This window comes from Equus przewalskii, chromosome 25 (genome assembly GCF_037783145.1).
Source record: "Equus przewalskii isolate Varuska chromosome 25, EquPr2, whole genome shotgun sequence".
NCBI classification, from domain to species: Eukaryota; Metazoa; Chordata; class Mammalia; order Perissodactyla; family Equidae; genus Equus; species Equus przewalskii.
The window spans coordinates 8,028,098-8,046,462 of record NC_091855.1 but is presented as its reverse complement, the minus strand read 5'-3'; the positions used below and the strand labels follow the sequence as shown (position 1 = coordinate 8,046,462).

The 18,365-nt window shown below is 47.2% G+C and overlaps 1 long non-coding RNA gene across 1 annotated transcript; it reads right to left on the bottom strand.

The window, feature by feature from the left end:
• Window positions 1–17,429: 17,429 nt before the first annotated feature.
• Window positions 17,430–17,958, bottom strand: LOC139079275 (uncharacterized). The gene is made up of 2 exons (XR_011532739.1): window positions 17,840–17,958; window positions 17,430–17,722 (listed from the first exon to the last, which is right to left on the bottom strand). It is a non-coding gene; the product is annotated as an uncharacterized lncRNA (long non-coding RNA).
• Between the last annotated feature and the right edge of the window lie 407 nt (window positions 17,959–18,365).

The following is an 18,365-nucleotide window of genomic DNA, read 5'->3' as shown; positions in this document are numbered from 1 at the left end:
CCTCCCGGCCCGCGGCTGCCCTACTCGTCCTGGGCTGGCGGGTAAGCTGAGCCGCCTCGCCTCCTCCTCCCCTCGGAAAGCCCTGCGCTCCCTCCTCCGCCGGCGAACGCGGAGGAAACCAGCTCTCGTCCCTCGGGCCGGTCCCCTCCGGGGTCCCTGGGGAGTAGACTGGATGTGATACATACCTTTCGTTATCTCCAGATCGCGTATACAACAGATTGCATGCTTATCTTACTGAATCCTCCCAACAACTTAACCTGAAGCTCAAAAGGGTTAGGTCACCTGCTGAGGTCACCTAGCTAGTGAGTGAGATGCTGAGATTCAGACTCAGGTCTGGATTCCAAAGCCCGGCTCTTGATTCGGATTCACGAACTGATTAAACAAATGTATTAAGCAACTTCTATGTGCCAGCGAAGAACAAAGACCCCTGGAGGGCCAAGACTCTGAAAAGGTAATGGTGCCCCCTCAACACCCAGTGCGGAATTGAATTTTTTTTTAACGTTTCAACATTTATAAGTCTGCTGAAATTAAGATAGCATATTTGATTTTTAATTTCTATTTTCCCGATTGAAAAATTCTGCATAAGTTCACTGAAGCTAAACTTTTCTCTCTCTTGTGTGCCTGCATTCGAGCACATGCAGAGGAAGCCCAGGCATGGGTATGCTGGTGACAGGACAGCCCAGCACCCTTCTCTCCATGGAGCTGAGCCCCAGCAGAGGCAGGCAGGACGCCCATAAGCAGGCAGCATTCAGAGGGGGAGGCCTGAGGCCTTGCTCCAGGCTTCTCCTCCCATCTGGCCTCCTGATGCCCCCTGCCTCGAGGCCCCAGAGCAAATCTGGAGGCCAGAGGGTGGGGCTGGCAAAGCAGGCCCCCTGGGGTCATTAGGCCTGAGCAGCCCACAGGTGCTCCACAGGTGGTCTCAGCCCCAGTGATGACCTAGGAAAAGCCAGGGACCAACCGGACCAACTGCTCAGCTGCAACCAATCCTCCGTGCTGTCTGCCTGCCTTCTTGAAATAGTCCAGAGTTCACTTATTAAACATATTAATCTGAAGTTAACAATTTGCGGTAGTTTCTCTAAATGGCTTGAAGAGAAGAATGTTAAGAAAAAAGAATTTGATCTGATGGGAAGGCTTAACCCTCATGGACTAAGCGGCCTTCACCTCCTGACTTTGAAATAACTGGAAACGGAGGGACTGCTCGCAGAGTCAGAGGGTAAACCTAACTGGAGTTAAAGAAACACAAACAAAACCCATCCCCTTTTCGGCCCCAACCTGCCCTGTGACTCTGAGGATTGCTTACTGCAGTGACAGCATTTTAAACAGCTGCCCAGAGGGGTTTTAAATAGACTTGATGTAATTCAATGATTTATGGAGCATGGGTTACCAAAATATTAAAGTTCTGAAATGCCCCGAAACCAAGACCATGGCCTCAGCCTTACCCAGGCTGAACCAAATAATTCTCTGCCGTTGGAGTGTGGTACATGTGGCTCCTTCAGAAAACTGCAGCTGCTCTGAATAGGGGGCCAGAAAAAGATAAACAGCCTCGGAGGAACAGATACTTGGTTCATCTACACTTAACTCGTCCCAGAATCACTGGCCGGGAGACACATGTTCAAAGTAGGTAAAGGATAAGAAACTTTTCCTGAAACATTTTTTGTATGTGTGCCTGAAATGACAACACATTGGCTCAGAGTCCTAAATAGAAGACTTCAATGCTTACGTATTGTTCTTCCATATAAAAACATTCTCTCCCAATCTTCAACAACTCAGTTCACCAAAGGCACCAATCTCCAGGAAACAAGCCAGGCAATTATTCTTTAGTTGCATATCAAGTTTAAATATTCAAAGAAACTTCAGGGAGATAGGCAAAGAAATGAATCTGGTTAATGAAGTGCCCTCAGACTTCTATTTTATAAAATGAGTGCAAGTGTGTAAATATTTTGCAGCCTAATCACTAGCCCCCCCAAATGCAATGGTCTAGAAGTGCACACAAGTTTAGAGTTGGAGATCATTTCCGTTCTTCTGTAGGGGAGGAAGACATTTCCTCTTCCCAAATGGGGGTTCGTCTGGCCGGAGAACGAATTAAATTCACATGAGACAGAATAGCAAGAGAAAATTAAACAAAGCTTTATGAGGAACCATGGCCCGGGACCTTTCTTCCCAAAGGAAGAAAGGGCACCGAAGAAGTGGGGTGCACAGAGTGGTTATATACCCCCAAACAGGGTGTTTCACATATGATTGAAATGTCCGTCCCACAATAGTCACGAGGCTGCTCTGTCAGCACAGTGCTTGAAGGAAACGGCAGATAGGTCTGCTGTCTCAGTGAATGTCGCAGGGTTGCAGGTGTGTTGCCTTGGGCTGGGGGGTCACAGATGAGCTCTGCAATGGTTCCGAGCCTAAAGAAAGATGCTTAATCTTTAAGGAGATGCCAACATTGGGAGGGGGAGGGAAGTCAGTTATAGGAGGTTACCAGACAAGCACAATAAAATGCAGATTTAAGTCCTTGCCTTTGGCATTGATTAAGAGTTTCTAGAGAGAAGGTCATCTCCTTTCTTCTTCCTGGTACAGAGAGGGAGGCACCTTTTACAGATAGAGATTTACCTTACAAATGTAAATGTGTCCTAACAAAGGGCAAGTTCCATTCCTCAGAGCCTCCCTCCCTGTCCCAGTTTATCAAAAGCAATCAGCCTCAAATAATCCTGATGCCAAAGAGACATATCTTGGGGTGGCCAATTTCGGGTCCCTACACTTCCATTCCATTCCTTTCATTACTTTGGAGCAACGCTTCTCTTTCTAATCCTTATGGATCTCCTGGCCTCGGAGAAAACACCCTGAACCAAAGGCAGGTCTTGGAGAATTCTGACAGTTTTGTTTATAATGGAAGATGGCAGGCACATTTAGACTTGTAACATGATCATTTGCTTCAGGACTCCCTGCTAAGATGAATCTGGAGACAGGGAAGAAGGAGAAAGAGGAGGAGGAAGTGGGGGTAGAGGAGAAGAAGAGCTCTTAAATGCTCTCCTTAAAAGCAGGGAAGAGGGATGGGTGACCTGAAAGGGGCATCTTACTTAGTTCAAGGGGCTAGGAGAAAACAGTGAATCTCTGTGGGTGGGCTTTTACCTAATGTCGCTCATATTCTAAATGCTTGTTTTGCAGAGGAGCATTACACTGAGAAACAATAGAAACCATTGTGATACTGCTTTAGATATGGAAGAAACTGGTGAGAAAGACCACCTCTCCTGTGTGTTCTTTGTTACCACCACTACCATCACCAAAGTCACCCCCACCATCACCACCATCATCACTACCTCCATCATCACCACTGCCACCACTTCCCCCACCATCACTACTACCACCATCACCCCAAATAAGAAAGCATAATTCCTTTGGGGTAAACTTGTATACCCAAATTAGTTACTTGTTCTCTTCCTCCCAACCCAAACCAATCAGACCATAGACATCAACTTTCCCATTTTGCAAGAGTTTCTTCTCATTCTCATGCTAAGGCCCTTTCACACCAAAGGGAAACTGAGTCTCAAGGAGAGGGATTATTTTGTGAATGTGCCTTGGTGCCAGGATTGGTAGTTGGAAGAAGCCAAGATAACATGGCAAGCAAGCGCCTTCTCAGATGGGCTGCGGAAAGCCATACAAGATTTTCTGCTAACACACTTGGGAGCAGAGACAAAACACTTAAAACTTTTAACCTCACATAGAAACCAAGATACAAAGACCTCTTTTGAAAGAGACACGAAGGCAATGGATCCAAGGATGCAGTGAACACAAGACTTCATATTAAAGTCTAAGTCCCACTTATTGGTGGTGCCTTTCTGGGACACCGTATTGAAAAGTTTTGTTCTGTTTTCAGGCTCCACAAGAGAAAGGAATACAAACCATCACACACACAGGTAGTGATTAGTTCTTACTGCATGCCCATAGGAGAAGAGGAGGAAAACAGACCTTTCCACCGCTTATTTACCATCTCCAACCATCCCCTCTCCTCCTCCCAGATAGCCCATGAGTCTGATAATTCTGATATGGATCAGGGCTGCCCCAGGGAGAGAAGCCCAAGGTGTCCTGGCCTACATACTGATCTGTATCATCTTCTGGGAAGTATAGGACCTCTTGACCTGATTCGACCTGATTCTTATCCAAAATTATATGACCACCTGATAACCAGACCCCACCTGCGCTGATACCATTTTAATGACTTTTTTACACGATCTTTCCTTTGTCTAGTAAAAAATAACTCATGTACCCATGCCTTATAAATTTAGCCCTACCCTCAACACATTGCAGCTCTTCACTGCCCATGGGTCCTGTCCCCATGCTATCCTCTGAATAAAGGAGCACTAGTATCAGGCCTTGAGGATCCAAGAAATCTTTCTTTTGACTCCTCAACTCCCTGAGCCAGCAACAATTCCACATTCATATATGATCACATCCTAAAGCGCTAGCTCAGAGGCTTAATACCATCTTCTTAGAACCAGGAAATCTGTTACTAACACACTGGTTATTGGTTCACATTACCAAACCATGTACAATCAGAGGTGCCCTGAGCAGAAGTCTTAAACACCATCAGGATGCATCCTGTCTCTCACCGCTGCTTCTTTCTGCTTTACCTCCCAAACTCTCTCTCCATGCCACTGGCTGTGACTACTGGAGGTGTTAGAATTCCTCTTTCTCCACACCAGCTTTAGTTTGAAAAAAAAATCCTGGGGGAAGGACTGGGATTGGCTTAGCTTGAGTCAAGGGCACGTTTCTGCAACAATCACTGGAGGCAGAGGTGGGGCACAACGATTGGCCCAACTTAGGGCAGATGCCCATCCCTCACCCCGTGATTGTGGCCAGAGAGGTGGAGTCCTATAAGCAGAAGGCTGCTCCAATTCAGGCCCCATGGCTGGGTCAAGAGCGAGTGGAGGGAAGGAGAGTTTGGTTCCCCAAAGAAGAGTGTGTAGAACAGCTGTGGCTACCAGGGCCGGCAATCAGAGTGAGCCACAGAGCCTCTGAACTGGAGCCCACTGCAGAAATGAGTTGAAAAACCCACCGGATGAGATAACTCAGCAGTGCAAATGTTATTATTAAGAAAAATACTGGTTCTTGACCCTGAAGACCTTGCCAGTTCTAGAGACAGTTGAGGCAGAGACCGTTGATAAACTCTGGTATAGAAGTGCAAAAGAATCAAACAGTGGGGGAGAGGGTGTTTGTAATGCAGATTCTGGGGCCCATTCCCAGAGACTCTGTTTTACTATATTTTGGACCCAGGAATTTACATTTTTAAAGCCTCTTCCCCGGGATAATTTGGAGGTATCGGGCTGACAGAGCTCACTTTGAGAAATACTGGTCCAGCATCTTATTTGACACCGTGACCCAAGGTCAGATGCATGGCCAAGTTCTAATGAGAGTGGGAGTGGGCACAGCAGGAAAGTTCCACTCTTTTCCAGCTATTTGAGGCTTTTTCTGCTGTTTCAGTTGAAGGTTGAAAAAACTACCCTCCCTTTCCCAGGACCTTAGTCCTAAGTCTGTTCTTCAAAGTCTCAAAAGCCTGAGGCATCCAGCTCCCAGCTAACCTGCTGCCCCAAGGCTTTGCCCTTGCCTTCCCACCTAAGTGGATATTGTAGCACCCCATCCAGTTCCCCTGCAAGGCCAAGGTTTCATTCCCCTGAGGCTGAGAGTACAGTGGGTGAAGGCTCTCAGCTGAGTTCCTTTCCCGGGACTACCCTTAGACTACACCTGGTCTAAAGTCACATCACCTGGCCCCAGCCTGCACCCTCTGACAGGCAACACAGGGTGTAAGGACCCAGCCCCTTCTCTGCAGGTAGGGCAACTCTGAAGGGCTCCTCCTGCCCCAGAGCTTCCTGTGGCTTAGCTGAGTCTGGGTGGCTCATTTCTGTCTAAGCCTCCTCTGCCCAATTCTGCTTCCCTCCCCCCCAACCCCCCCATCCCACCCCCACCCCCCCGCCCCCATTCCACCCCCAGGTGTTGAGCCTGAGGGCTGGCTGTCTGCAGTCAACTTCCTCCAAGTGATTTCCATCTCAGAATCTATTTCCCTGGGAGCCCGAACTAAGATTCACCCCAACCCAAGTACCCCATCCTCCAAAGCGCCTTCTCCTTCCTCGTATCAATAGTTACCTGGTCCTCTTTTCAAGTAATAAGCCAGTTTAGCCACAAAGATGATAGGTTAACCTAGGAACCTACAGGTAATAATGAGCATTTCAGAAAAGCTGTCTGGAGAAAGAGAAACATTACAGGATGGACTTACAGGGAGGAAAATGTGATACAAGTCAGTCAAATCACCTCACGGTTTAGGTCCTATCCATGTCAGAGCAGCCACTCTCCTGGGAGACCGCAGGAGGCAGCACAGGCCCAGGAGTGTGTGTGTGTATGTTTGTGTAAAAGGCAGGGAGCTCTGCCTTTCCTGGAAAGGACGGGGAGGGAGAGCGCCTTGGGGAACTGAGGACAAGCCAAGAACAAATTAATCCAGCTCTGAGAGGAACTGTGCTGTACAGATGGAGCGTTAGCAAGGATCCCAGAGCCCCACAGTCCAGTCATGGCTCTGCCAATTCTTTGGTGGGCAAGGGCCTCCATTTCTTTATCTGTGAAATGGGGATAATAATGACTGCTCAATTTCTCTCTCCCAGAATTCTCATGACAATTAAGTGAGATAATACATGCAAACATCATGGAGAAGCTACTCTGCCCATGGCCCTACATCCTCCACGAACTTGAACCCCACACTCTCTTACTATCACTCCCAAAACAACTTGGAGGGGGCACCCAGGACTTTCCAATGTGCTTCCATAAAAACAGTCATGCCATTTATTTATTTATTGAGGAAGATTAGCCCTGAGCTAACTACTGCCAATCCTCCTCTTTTCGCTAAGGAAGAGTGGCCCTGAGCTAACATCCATGCCCATCTTCCTCTACTTTATATATCGGATGCCTACCACAGCATGGAGTGCCAAGCGGTGCCATGTCCACACCCGGGATCCGAACCGGCAAACTCTGGCTGCCAATGGAACGTGCGAACTTAACCGCTGTGCTACCAGTCAGGCCACAAGTCATGCCATTTATTGAGCACTAACAAGGTGCACCTTCCATGACAGAGCAGGCAGCAAAATGCCAGGAACCCTGGGGGGAGTGGTCCTTGTTTTCCAGAGGATGAACATGAGAATCGGAAAGTTTGTCAACTTTCCCAGAGTCACACATCTACTAAGAAAGGGAGTTAGGGTTTGAACCAGCTCTGTCTGGTACCAACCAGCTCTATCTCTTAACCACCAGATAAACTGTCTGGGAAAAAAAAGATCCGGATGACTACTCACATCCCTCCTTAACCATGTCATTTTAGGAGAAAGCTTCTGAGTGGCTAATGGAGTTGGGTTTTCTCTAGGTTTGGAGAAAGGGTTAAAAATACAGGGTCCTGTCCAAAACACACTAGTAACTTTTCCCTTTTGTTGCATTCCAGACGCACATGTACTTCCCGCCTGCTCCAGGGGCTGTAACATCCTTGCAGAGGCTGCGGCTTATGACCTATCACCACCTCCAAGATCAGCCTGGAAAGTAAGAAAAATATTATGTGAGAGGTTTTTTTCTGTTAAAGGCAGTCTTAGGGAACTAGGCATTTTCAGAGGAAAAGCAAGATTGTTGAAGGCCAATACACAGTGGGTTTATTTCAGCCCCGTGTGATGCAATAACAATAATAATAATATATTTTTAAAAAGTGTTGCTTAAGAAAAGGCTGTGGAGAATTGGGAGTCAGCTGGCTTGGGTTTAAGAGCTGGTATGCAGCAAAACAGCCGGATATAGTTCTTTGGGGGAAACGAAATCTAAAAAGAAAAGAAAAAAAACCCTCCATAGGTTTGAGAAGGGGCAATAAAGCATATGAAGGTGTGTGGTGCCGTGCCAAAAGCAAAGGAATATTTCACTGAAACCACAACCCCGGTCATATGTTATTACTTATGCTATGGTTGACAATGACTGGCACAGGGCATGAAACAATAATGTCGGGTGGATTTGGCATCGCTCTGTGTTAACAGGAAACCGTGTTCTTTTGATTCTCTTGATTGGTTTCCTGCTGAAGGCCATCCATGACAGAGCAGGGAGTATACAAGACTATTGTCTGATTTCCATTTTTCCAGCGCCTCTTGCTTCTGGCAGGGGAAGCTGGCAGCCTTCGTTTGGCGGGATCAGGCCCCAGCCTCCCCATAATGCCTGTGAGGGTGGTTGTAAATGCTGCATTTAGCAGGTTGGTTAGGGAAGGAGGAAATCACTGAAATGCAGAAGCATACACATATGCAGACACCCCCAGACGAAGCTCCATCTGTTCAGGGGCAAAGGCACAGACTCCATTCACCCCCTGCCATCAACATCAAGGGGCCACGCCACAATGTAGCAGAAGACCCGCCTCCCATGGAGACCTGGGAATGTTCCAAAGGGGTAGACTGGCACACGGCGGGGGAAGACAGAATAGGTGCGGTTTGGCTGAGCTTTGGTCTCCTTCCTCCATGGTTTCTAAGCCAAAGCATCTTGAAAAGTCGCTGAAAACTTGGTGGAGGTAGACTGCATGAGGCTGAGCCTGAGAAAACCCTCACTGGTTCGTTGACATCGTCTGCGAGGTCATGTCCCTGTGCATGCTGGTGCTCTTAGTAACGTCATGGACAGAATTTTATCTTTGGTGATATCATGCATATTTTTCATTGATTTGACTTCTGGATGGGATTGTGAGCAATTTTTTCTTTGGTTTTCTGTTATTTTAATAGCATGTCTGTAATAAAGTCTTTTAAAATGATAAAGGAAGACAATTTATGTTAAAAATGGGCTTCAGCTGGCCCCTGGTAAGGCGCTATCCCAACTGCCAGGGCACCTACATCCTAAGCTTCCCTCTCTGCCCCTCCTGGATCACCTGGCCAGCAGCTAGGATGGAAATGCTCTCCTTCTCTTTCACCAGAGACGTGACGAGCTCCAGAGGCTCATCCCAAGGGTCTGTCCTAACTCTCCTTGGTGACCGGGGCCATCAGCGCATCACACACTCCGTCTCCTGTTTCAAGCAAAAGTAATAGTGACCACAACAGTGATAATTTATTTCATTTCCAAGTAGGGAATTGTAGGCCACACAACATATACAGGGGTAAATTACAGACATTTACTCAATCACAGGTTCTACTAGGTGTGGCTTAACACATAACATCGGATCGCCACCCAGCTACAACATCCTTCTCAGCCCCCGATCTGTGAAACCCAAACCTTTTTGTTGCAACTATAAGTACAATATCCCCACTCCCCCTGCATACACATGTACACACACACAGACGTACACACCTACACATGCAGAGTTCTAGGTCAAAACCAATCTTCGGCAGCCATCAAAGCTCTGATCTGGCCACTCCCCTCATTGGCCTCGGTGGATAGCTTGGGGACACAGAGGGTGACTAGGGCCAGATGGACAGAAAAAGGACTTGGAAAGAGGAGCGGAGACTGCTCCAGGAGGACGAAGCTTCTTGGGAACGTGCAGGAGCAGGAGGGAGAACGGAGTGGAGCTCCTTCCTGGTACTGTGGCAGGATGGGGAGTGAGGGCAGAACTTTGAGAACCAAGCCACATGGACAATGATTAAGAAGGGAGTTGCTAGGGAGAGGTTGGTGGGGCTGCCCCTTCATTATCTCTGCAGATGGAAAGGAAGCGCTGGACCAGTTTGGTGCTCTCTTTGTTAGCATGACTCTCATTCTCACAGGTTCCTGTCTCCTCCTGCTCTGGCCTCGGTCTGCCCTTAGCTGAAGTCTTCACACTGCTGTCTCTCTTCTTGAGGGTTTCTTCTTCTCTTCTTGCCAGTTTCTTTTTCTCTCCTTCCCCCGACCCCTCCCACCTCTCCTCTCTCTCCTTTTTGTAATGCTTTGCTCTGTCTTTAAGAAAGACTTTGCTGCAAGGCTGCCTGTCCAGATGGATTGGCGTGCAGTGGTCAGTAGAGGTCATTTAGGAGGACGAGGCCCTGAAGGGTGGGCCAGAAGGTAGGGTCAAGGGAGCAGCCAGATGGCCAGGGAGTGTCGGGGAGGAGTGTCAGTGAGTTCTGACCCGGGGTTTAGAGAACAGAGGGCACCAGTGAGGCAAAACTACCCTCACTCTCAGCAGGAGGGCAGCCAGGCAGCCATCCAGTGCTTCCTCCAGATCCTCCCTCGGCTGGGGTCACTCAAGTGCAGGAAGCATCTTGCTCCTTTACTCTCTGGCTTCTTCAAGGACCTGTGAGATGCTGGGTTCCTGGGTGCTCACTGAAGCCCCTGCCCTGGGTCCAGTTTATTTCCAGTCTGCTCAGGTACGCACCCTCCTCCCAACCATGCCTGTGTGATTCTTGACTGGGGACCCTTCCCTGGGTATCCTGACGTCCTGTTCTCCATCCACCCAGCCTGCAGGACTGCCTGCCTCTCCGGGGCCAGTGAGTGGCAAGCCCAGATTGGACCCTAGGTCTCTGATTCCTGGTCCTTAACTCTTTCTACTTCTCATTATTGCCTCCCTTTACTTCCCTTTTGGCTTCCTTTTGTAGGAAATAGCTTCAATTTCACTAGTCTAAGTCAAGCAGAGAGAAGCTAATCTGGTGCAAAGTGTTTTCTGTTTGTTTGGTTTGGTTTGGTTTTTGTGTTGGTGGTTTGAAATCCCACTGGACTTGGGACATTACTTTTCCTGTCCCCAGACACACTTTTGGAATTCATGACTTAAATGAGATCTACATTTACATGAAGAGGGCTCCTAACCTCAGATGAGGCTTCAAACACACATAATGTGGGGGTTTGGGGGGAGATCAGGGACATCAAATTGCCCCCTTATTTCCCTCTTTCACAATCGGCCCCACAGCCCTGCCAGTTCTTCCAGGAGACAGAGTCCCAGGTATGGGGCTGGGCAACTGTGAGAGGCAGGACTCCAGACAAGCCTTTGAACTGCTAAAGCACGGCGCCCTTGGTGGGGTCCCCTCAGGTCTCCTCCCATTGTGCAAAGTGTGCATGTTTGCAGCATCCTGGAGCTGGACGTTCTGAACATGTTTCTGTTAATTAGTCAAAAAGCTGGATTCCTAGCTGCCATTTGATTTGCTGTTTCTTTGTTGTCTTTCTCCTCCACTGAGATCAACCCCACCAGGCCAGGACTTTGTGCTGCTCTGTGTCGTATCTTGGTGCCTAGAACTGAATCTGCATGCCAAAGACACTCAACAAATACTTGTGAAATAAAGGAGCAAATGATGGCTCCATCTCTTATGTTCTGAATGTCCGTAATCACAATCAGAGGCGAGAGGCCAGAGTCTGCCCCCATCCCTTCACCGCCCGATGTGTCCTTCTCCTCAATGCCCTCCCTTTTTGCCTGTTTTTCTTTCCATTCTTGAATGTCTTTAACTCTCCTACTAAGGAAACAAGTGACCCTGTTTCCTCTGCTCTTTCCAAACCACTATCCACGCCATTTTCCCTTCAGTTTGCCTCTGGTGAAAAAAAAATTCCTCCCAGAAATGTGACTCAGAGGTAATCAACGTGAATGTCATCCAAGGCCGTGGGGCATTTCTCAGCCATGAGTCACATCCCCTGTGCTGAGAACCCGGGTTTTAGTCAGGGCAGAAAGTTTCAAAGCCAAGCCTCAGAGAGCCCCCCCTTCCTCCTCAGCCCCATGCCCATTGGCTGCAGGAGTTTCTCCCTGTCATTTTTGTTGTTGCTGCCCTTGGCCACATCAGGTGCAGGCCCAGGCGGCTTCCCTTCCCAGCAAGCTCCATGGCTGTGGCAAAGGACTCGAGCTCCCCACAGAAAGCGCCCACTGCTCCTCCTCTCCAGCAGCTGTGGCTGCCACTGTTCATTGAAGACAGGGAGACATAACCCACAGCCAGGCCACACTGTGGGCTCAGCGCCAGAGCACCTTGTTTTCCACTCCAGCTGGAAACAGGACATGAAAGGCACAGGTTAGGAAGGAGCCATGGCCACTGAGTTCAAAGGCCTTATTCATAAAGTTAAAAAAAAAGTTTTTTCAGTATTTAGATTGCTCTACTTTCCTTGTTTTTTTCTCTTTTCCTCTCAATTTGGTAGAGTATGTCCCAGTGCATGAATGTGAAAATAGGAAAGGAAGAAGGAAGGAAAGGAATCTGAAGCTCACAAAACCTCCACAAAGGTGACATTCAGGCACACACTATCTAAATGGAAGGGAACTAAGTCTGTAGCCACACCGGAAAGGCAATGACAAGTTGAGAAATTATTATTGAGGTCATGGGAAGGTCATTGCCAAGTTTTTAGGTCTCCAGTAAGTAGGAAAATGATTTAGGCCAATGGAGCTCTGGCAACCTTGACTAAAGCTGCCTGGGCAACCTTGAACGAGAGAAGCGGGACGGCACAGGGCTAAGTGCACAGGCTGTGAGCCAGTCAGTTCAGGGCTCAAACTGTGAGAAACAAATGAAATAACCCAGTGAAAAGAATGATCCTGACACGTGATGGGCCCTCAACAAACCCTGCTGGACTGATGAGCGAACACGTGGAGGTGCTCACTGAGCAGCAGCCATCATCCTGAGCTCGTTGATGGAAACGGTTGGGATCCCTTCCTGTCACTGAGCTGGGTTTTGACTGAGAGCTGTCAGGACACCACAGGACCAGGAGGAAGAGGAGCCGCGGCCACACCCAGAGCCTCCCTTCTCCCAGAAGCAAGGCTGATGGCGGCCACAATCACAGTGGCCCTGACAGGGACAGTGAAGGGTCACTGTATTCAGAAAGGGCAGTGTCTAAATAGGTGCCAGCACTCAGCACTCAGGGGATAAAGGAACGATTTCCCTTTACTCTGTGCCTGCATCACAGCACGGCACAGTCCGAACCTCCTATTTCAAGGACAAACATTGAAATTTAGGGTGCCCTCTACCTAAAAATGGTTAATTTGTAAGCCAAAATGTGGGGGAAAGTCTCCCAGAGCTGAGAGAGAATTTGAACATTGTCCAGGCAACCCTGCATTAGCCAAGACCCCGCGTTACTCAAAAACCCTCTTGGAACTACTTTCAGTGGGAGAAGAAAACTTCCTGGCTCATGAAACCAAACTTCCAGAAGACAAGGGTGGAAGTGGCTTTAGGAACTAGTAGGACTGGGGACTTAAACATGGTCAGAACTCTTACCTTAACTCTGGCAGTTCCAGGCTTCGATCTCAGCTCTGGGATGTTCCAGTTTGTTTTTCCATCTGTATTATGGGAATATTAACTTTCCCATCTACCTCACAGAGTTATTATCAACTGAGAAAATACATGAGCAGAGGTACTGATGACATTTGTTTTGAAAATGGGAATTTATTCCAATTAGATTGATGTATTACAGGACAATTTGAGCAAAATGCACATTTCTCACAGGCAATTTTGTCTGTGAGAAAAATTAGGTTAACGTAGAAAACACACCCAGCTGAACTGAGTCTTGTAGGAATTCATAAAACCCGCATATGCACATGCTTCACCATCTACCCCGGGCCTTTAAGCTGCATTTCCTCCCATCCCACTTATCCTAACCAAGTGTGTTATCCTACAAACTTGTGTTTCCCTGTTCTTTCACATTTGTGAGCTTTCCTATATTAAAAAAAAAAAAAAAAAACTCGTTCAACATCTGAAACATGTCTAAGTACCCTGATTCAAAAACACCAAAGAGGTCATAAGAAAGGAAAGCAAGGGGCCAGCCCCTGGCCTAGTAGTTGAGTTAGGTGTGCTCCACTTGAGCAGGCCGGCTTTGGTTCTGGGAACTGGACCTACACCATTCATCCGCAGCCATGCTGTGGCAGTGACCCACATACAAAATAGGGGAAGACTGGCATAGACATTAGCTCAGGGCCAATCTTCCTTGGGCCAAAAAAAAAAAAAAGGAAAGGAAAGCTTTAGGTATTGAGGAGAAGCTTGAAGTAAAAAAGCATTTTGAAAGAATCAAGAGACCACATGGGATTCCCCAAGGAATGGGCACAAAGGAACCATGATACAGTGATAACAAAAGAAATGTCTATGGATGGAACGACTCCAAGTGCTGAGAAGTTGATGAGAATTAGGCCTGAAGAAATAGAAGAGATGGAAAGATGAGCATTGTTGAGATTGAAAACGAGTGAAAAATGGGTTAGCCCTTTTCTCACAAAGAGAAAGCACTATCTACATACAAAGACCTTCATGGAAATGCCAAATTCCTCAGACGTGGCACCTTTTAGTGATATGAGCGGCTGGTTTCAAACATCACTACAATTTCCAAAGCCTCCAGCTGTTGGGCAAAACCCCAAGTGCAGATAAGAAGCCCGTGAAAGAATTTCCAGCAGGGGTACAGAAAAAGAAGACTACACCTTGAATCAAATTTTCAGTTTTGCTGAAGCAGGTATCTGTGATAATGCATGCTTCAAAGAGCCTATATTTCACAGACAGAAAAACAAGCTCCAGGATTTAAAACTGCCAATTTTGATAACCTTCCTTCTACCACTTCATAGTAACTCGCAAGCTGCAGCACCCCCTTCCACAAGCAAACTTCAGGTCGTGTTCAAGATAAAGTGTGCAAAATTTGTATGTTTTTTAATCATTTAACATGTATAAGACTCTGCCACCATTTTTTTTTTAAAGATTTTAATTTATTTCCTTTTTCTCCCCAAAGCCCCCAGGTACATAGTTGTATATTCTTCGTTGTGGGTCCTTCTAGTTGTGGCATGTGGGACGCTGCCTCAGCGTGGTTTGATAAGCAGTGCCACGTCTGCGCCCAGGATTCGAACCAACGAAACCCTGGGCTACCTCCGGCAGAGCGCGCAAACTTAACCACTCAGCCACGGGGCCAGCCCCTGCCACCATTTTTATTAGATTCCTTTTTTTATGTCACTGGCAAAGTTTTTGGGTATTCCACACTTGGTCCCATTTTTCTCTGAGCCATGCGGTTTTGATTGTGCGATTTTGCATAGCAAGGTGAGTTTTAGGAATGTGTATGTCGTGTGATAGCAGAACTGACTGTGCTATAATGGAGTATATAAATGTCCTAGGATGTCACTATTGGGATCTTTTACTTCCCATACGTTTCTCCCTCAACCATGGTTGGGCTACCCATAGGTGACGGGCATGACCTCCTAAATTAAACTGGTCTCTCCCCTCTGGGCCCCAGGACCAGAACCTCCCAAGCTCCTCTTCACCCCTTGAGACCCTCATGGCTAAATCAAATATCTTGACAACTCTATTCTGTGCAGCTACTATTTGAAGGACTCTCCAGAAATCCCATTTGTCCTCTAGCAGCAAGTTCTTTCATCTTTAGCTCCATCAGTCTCGTCCTTTCTCTCTTGAGGCTGCCTGCTAGAAGCTTTGTATATCTGTGTAGTTCCTACTGTTTATTTTCCACTGAACAAACACCTCCTCCCCTTCTCCATCATCAGGTGCTGCTGGCTGAGTTGTCAGGACCTAATCAAAGTTGGTGCCCTTTCCTAGGCAATCCAGGGAGCAGCCGCTGAAAGCTAGCGCAGCACTGTGCGACACAGACACACGCTCTCTGGAGGAGCCTGGGTTGTGGGCTGGGCATCTGCAGCAGTCCTTGGGCTGTTCTGGAAGGCTTGGCTCTTCTGCAGGACTCTAAGACCAGCCCTGCAGGAGGTGAGGTGAGGCACGTGGGATGGAAATCAGACCCATAGCCACCTTGAAAACCACATTTTAACCACTGCCGTTTGTGAACCACTTTTCCTGGGGAATTTTATTATTCTTTCCTGACTACCTAACACATGTCAGAGTCTGAAGAGTTAAGGAAATCCCCCACTGTGTAAGCTTTATTTTACTTTAAAAAGTGAGTTTCTAGCCTTTCCTGTTTCTAAACTCCAGTAGCTTTGTCTACATAAGAACACCGCTGTGCAGCTCAGCTAAGACAACCTCAGAAAGAAAGGTGTAAATTATGTCACTCCAATGAGGCAGAAACTTCAAAACTGTTTCAGTACTAAACAGACTAAAGATGGAGATCAATAGAAGCCTCCTGAAATCTGACTTTCTTTAACCCCCTTACTTGAGCTGAATTGCATGTGGTTTAGGAGTGGTTTTCAAGGGGATAACATTGAACTTGACTAGCAATTCGGAGAATAGCATTTGATTCCAGATTCATCTCCTGACTTCTCAGCACGTGGATACTTCAGCTCTAAATCACAGACCACAGTAACATAATGCCAACCAGTATCTGCTGCCAAGTGAGAAAGGTAGTGTTTACAGCCTGAAGGAAGTGCCCACGTTGGGAAGGGCAGCTGTGCAGAAACATTTGAACGAGAAGTGCATTGCTTTTAAATCAAGGTCAGACATCTCCCCTGAAGGTCAAGGATCTGCCTAGGAACATTTCTGCTCAGAAATGGTAGAGTCCCATACGAAAGAGCACGCTTTGGTGCCAGGCTGCCTGGGTGTGACCCTGACCTTCAGGAAGTCACTTTCTGTCCTCTATTTCCTTTAACTGTAATGTAAGTATCGTAGTAACACCTGGCTCATAGGTCATTATAGAAATTCAATGGAGGGACTGGCCTGGTGGTGTAGTGGTTAAGTTCATGTGCTTCGCTTTGGCAGCCTGGGCTTTGCAGGTTCGGATCCCGGGTGCAGACCTACGCATCGCTTATCAAGCCATGCTGTGGCAGGTGTCCCACACATAAAGTAGAGGAAGATGGAAATGGATGTTAGCTCAGGGCCAGTCTTCCTCAAAGAAAAAAAAAACTTCAAAAAAAATTCAATGGAGAGTTCATGGAAAACATCAGGTGCCTAGTGCTCACTCACTAAATGTTTGCTATTTTTAACCATCTCAAACTGCATTGTGAACAGTCTAGAATAACACATAGTTTTATTCAAAAGTATTCACTATGGTTATTTGTTTAAAAGGTGTAATTCTCTAAATAATAGTACCTTTCTCATAAAGTTGTAGTAAAGATTAAATGAGTTAATACATGTAGGGTACGTGGTACACAGTGGGCACTCAATAAATGTTGCCTGTTATTGACCATCTCAAGCTGTGTATGACGAGCTCTAGGGTAATATTTGAAGAATACTAAAAAATATTTATTGTTGTTATTTTATAAAAGGTGTAACCCTCAGTCCTTTCTGCCAATTTGGGTCCAAATATAGGCTGTGGTTCTGAAAAATGACTTTTTTTAAACCCTGAGTTCATGAGGTCATACTTAACGGAATCACAGCCGAATGTTCATTGTTTATGTTGAAAGAGAAGAGGGAACACACAGAGAGCAGAAATCTATAGAAAATACATCGAGTCCCCTAAGAATTCGCTGGGCTCTCCCTCCCTTCTGTGGGAGGCCTGCAGGCCTAGCCCGGGGCAGCGGCATGCTAGCGCTGCTCCTACTGGCCTGCCAGAGCTGATCTTGCACGTTTCTTCCCAACTCCTCTTTCAGTGACTCCTTGTTCAGGTTGAGAGCCTGAAATTGATGACGGTGAGAGTGTTTACACCACGAAAATTGGCCAGTGCTACAAATCAGAGACTTTTTTTTCTGGACAGCTATTTGTTAAACATTTACTAGCACATACTGCATGGTGGTGCCAGAAACTTTGTTCCCTCTTGTATGAAGCCTCTTTGCAGAGATCCTCTGCAGGCTAGGGACCATCTGCCACCCCTGCTGCTGGCTTCCCTGTGAGGGGCCTATTGCCATCTGGCCCTCTGTGGAGCTGAAGTCCTCCTGGTGGGCTGCCTGCCTTTTCCACAGGAGAGGGGGAGGCAGGATGACTCTTCCTCTTGCCGCTTTATCCTCTCCGTCGCCGCAATGCTAACACACAACCTGCAAAGACAGATGAATTTCTTTACTTGTAGGTTATATACTTTTAGAAAGAAATGATCACATAAGAGAGGCACAAAGGCTGAAATCGAATCCCCTCCCCTGGGAAACCACACCTACCCCACCCGTGGGAAGAGGTCTCCCTCTGGGAATGCTGACTGAGAGCTGCAGTTTGATGAATCCCTCCCCGACGACCTCAGCAGAGTGGACAGGAACGTTCATTGCCACTTCTAAGCCTGGGGAGACAATGGAGACACGTAGGGGTATCTGTAACTTCATGGATGAGGGTGGACGTGAATCCTTGAATGTGGTTTACTTTGCAACATTCCCACCAGTTGAGAGAGATACAGAGCTAATTTTCATACTTTCTGACCCCTTAAGGTAGGTACATCTCCAAATACAAATCTTAATTTTTCTCAGAAACAGTACAACCTAAACCAGTGTTTCTCAGCTGTGATTATATGTTAGAATGACCAGGAAGTTTCGTTAAAATACCGATGCCTAGAGTTGGATTTGGGTCTAAGACTCCGCAGGTGAATCTGATGCACAGCCAGGCTTGGAAACCAGCGGTCTAAATCCACAACAAGGGCCAGCAGTTTCCTAGTCAGCAGGCTTGGTCTTGGTGCAGCGGCCTCTATTCTTACGT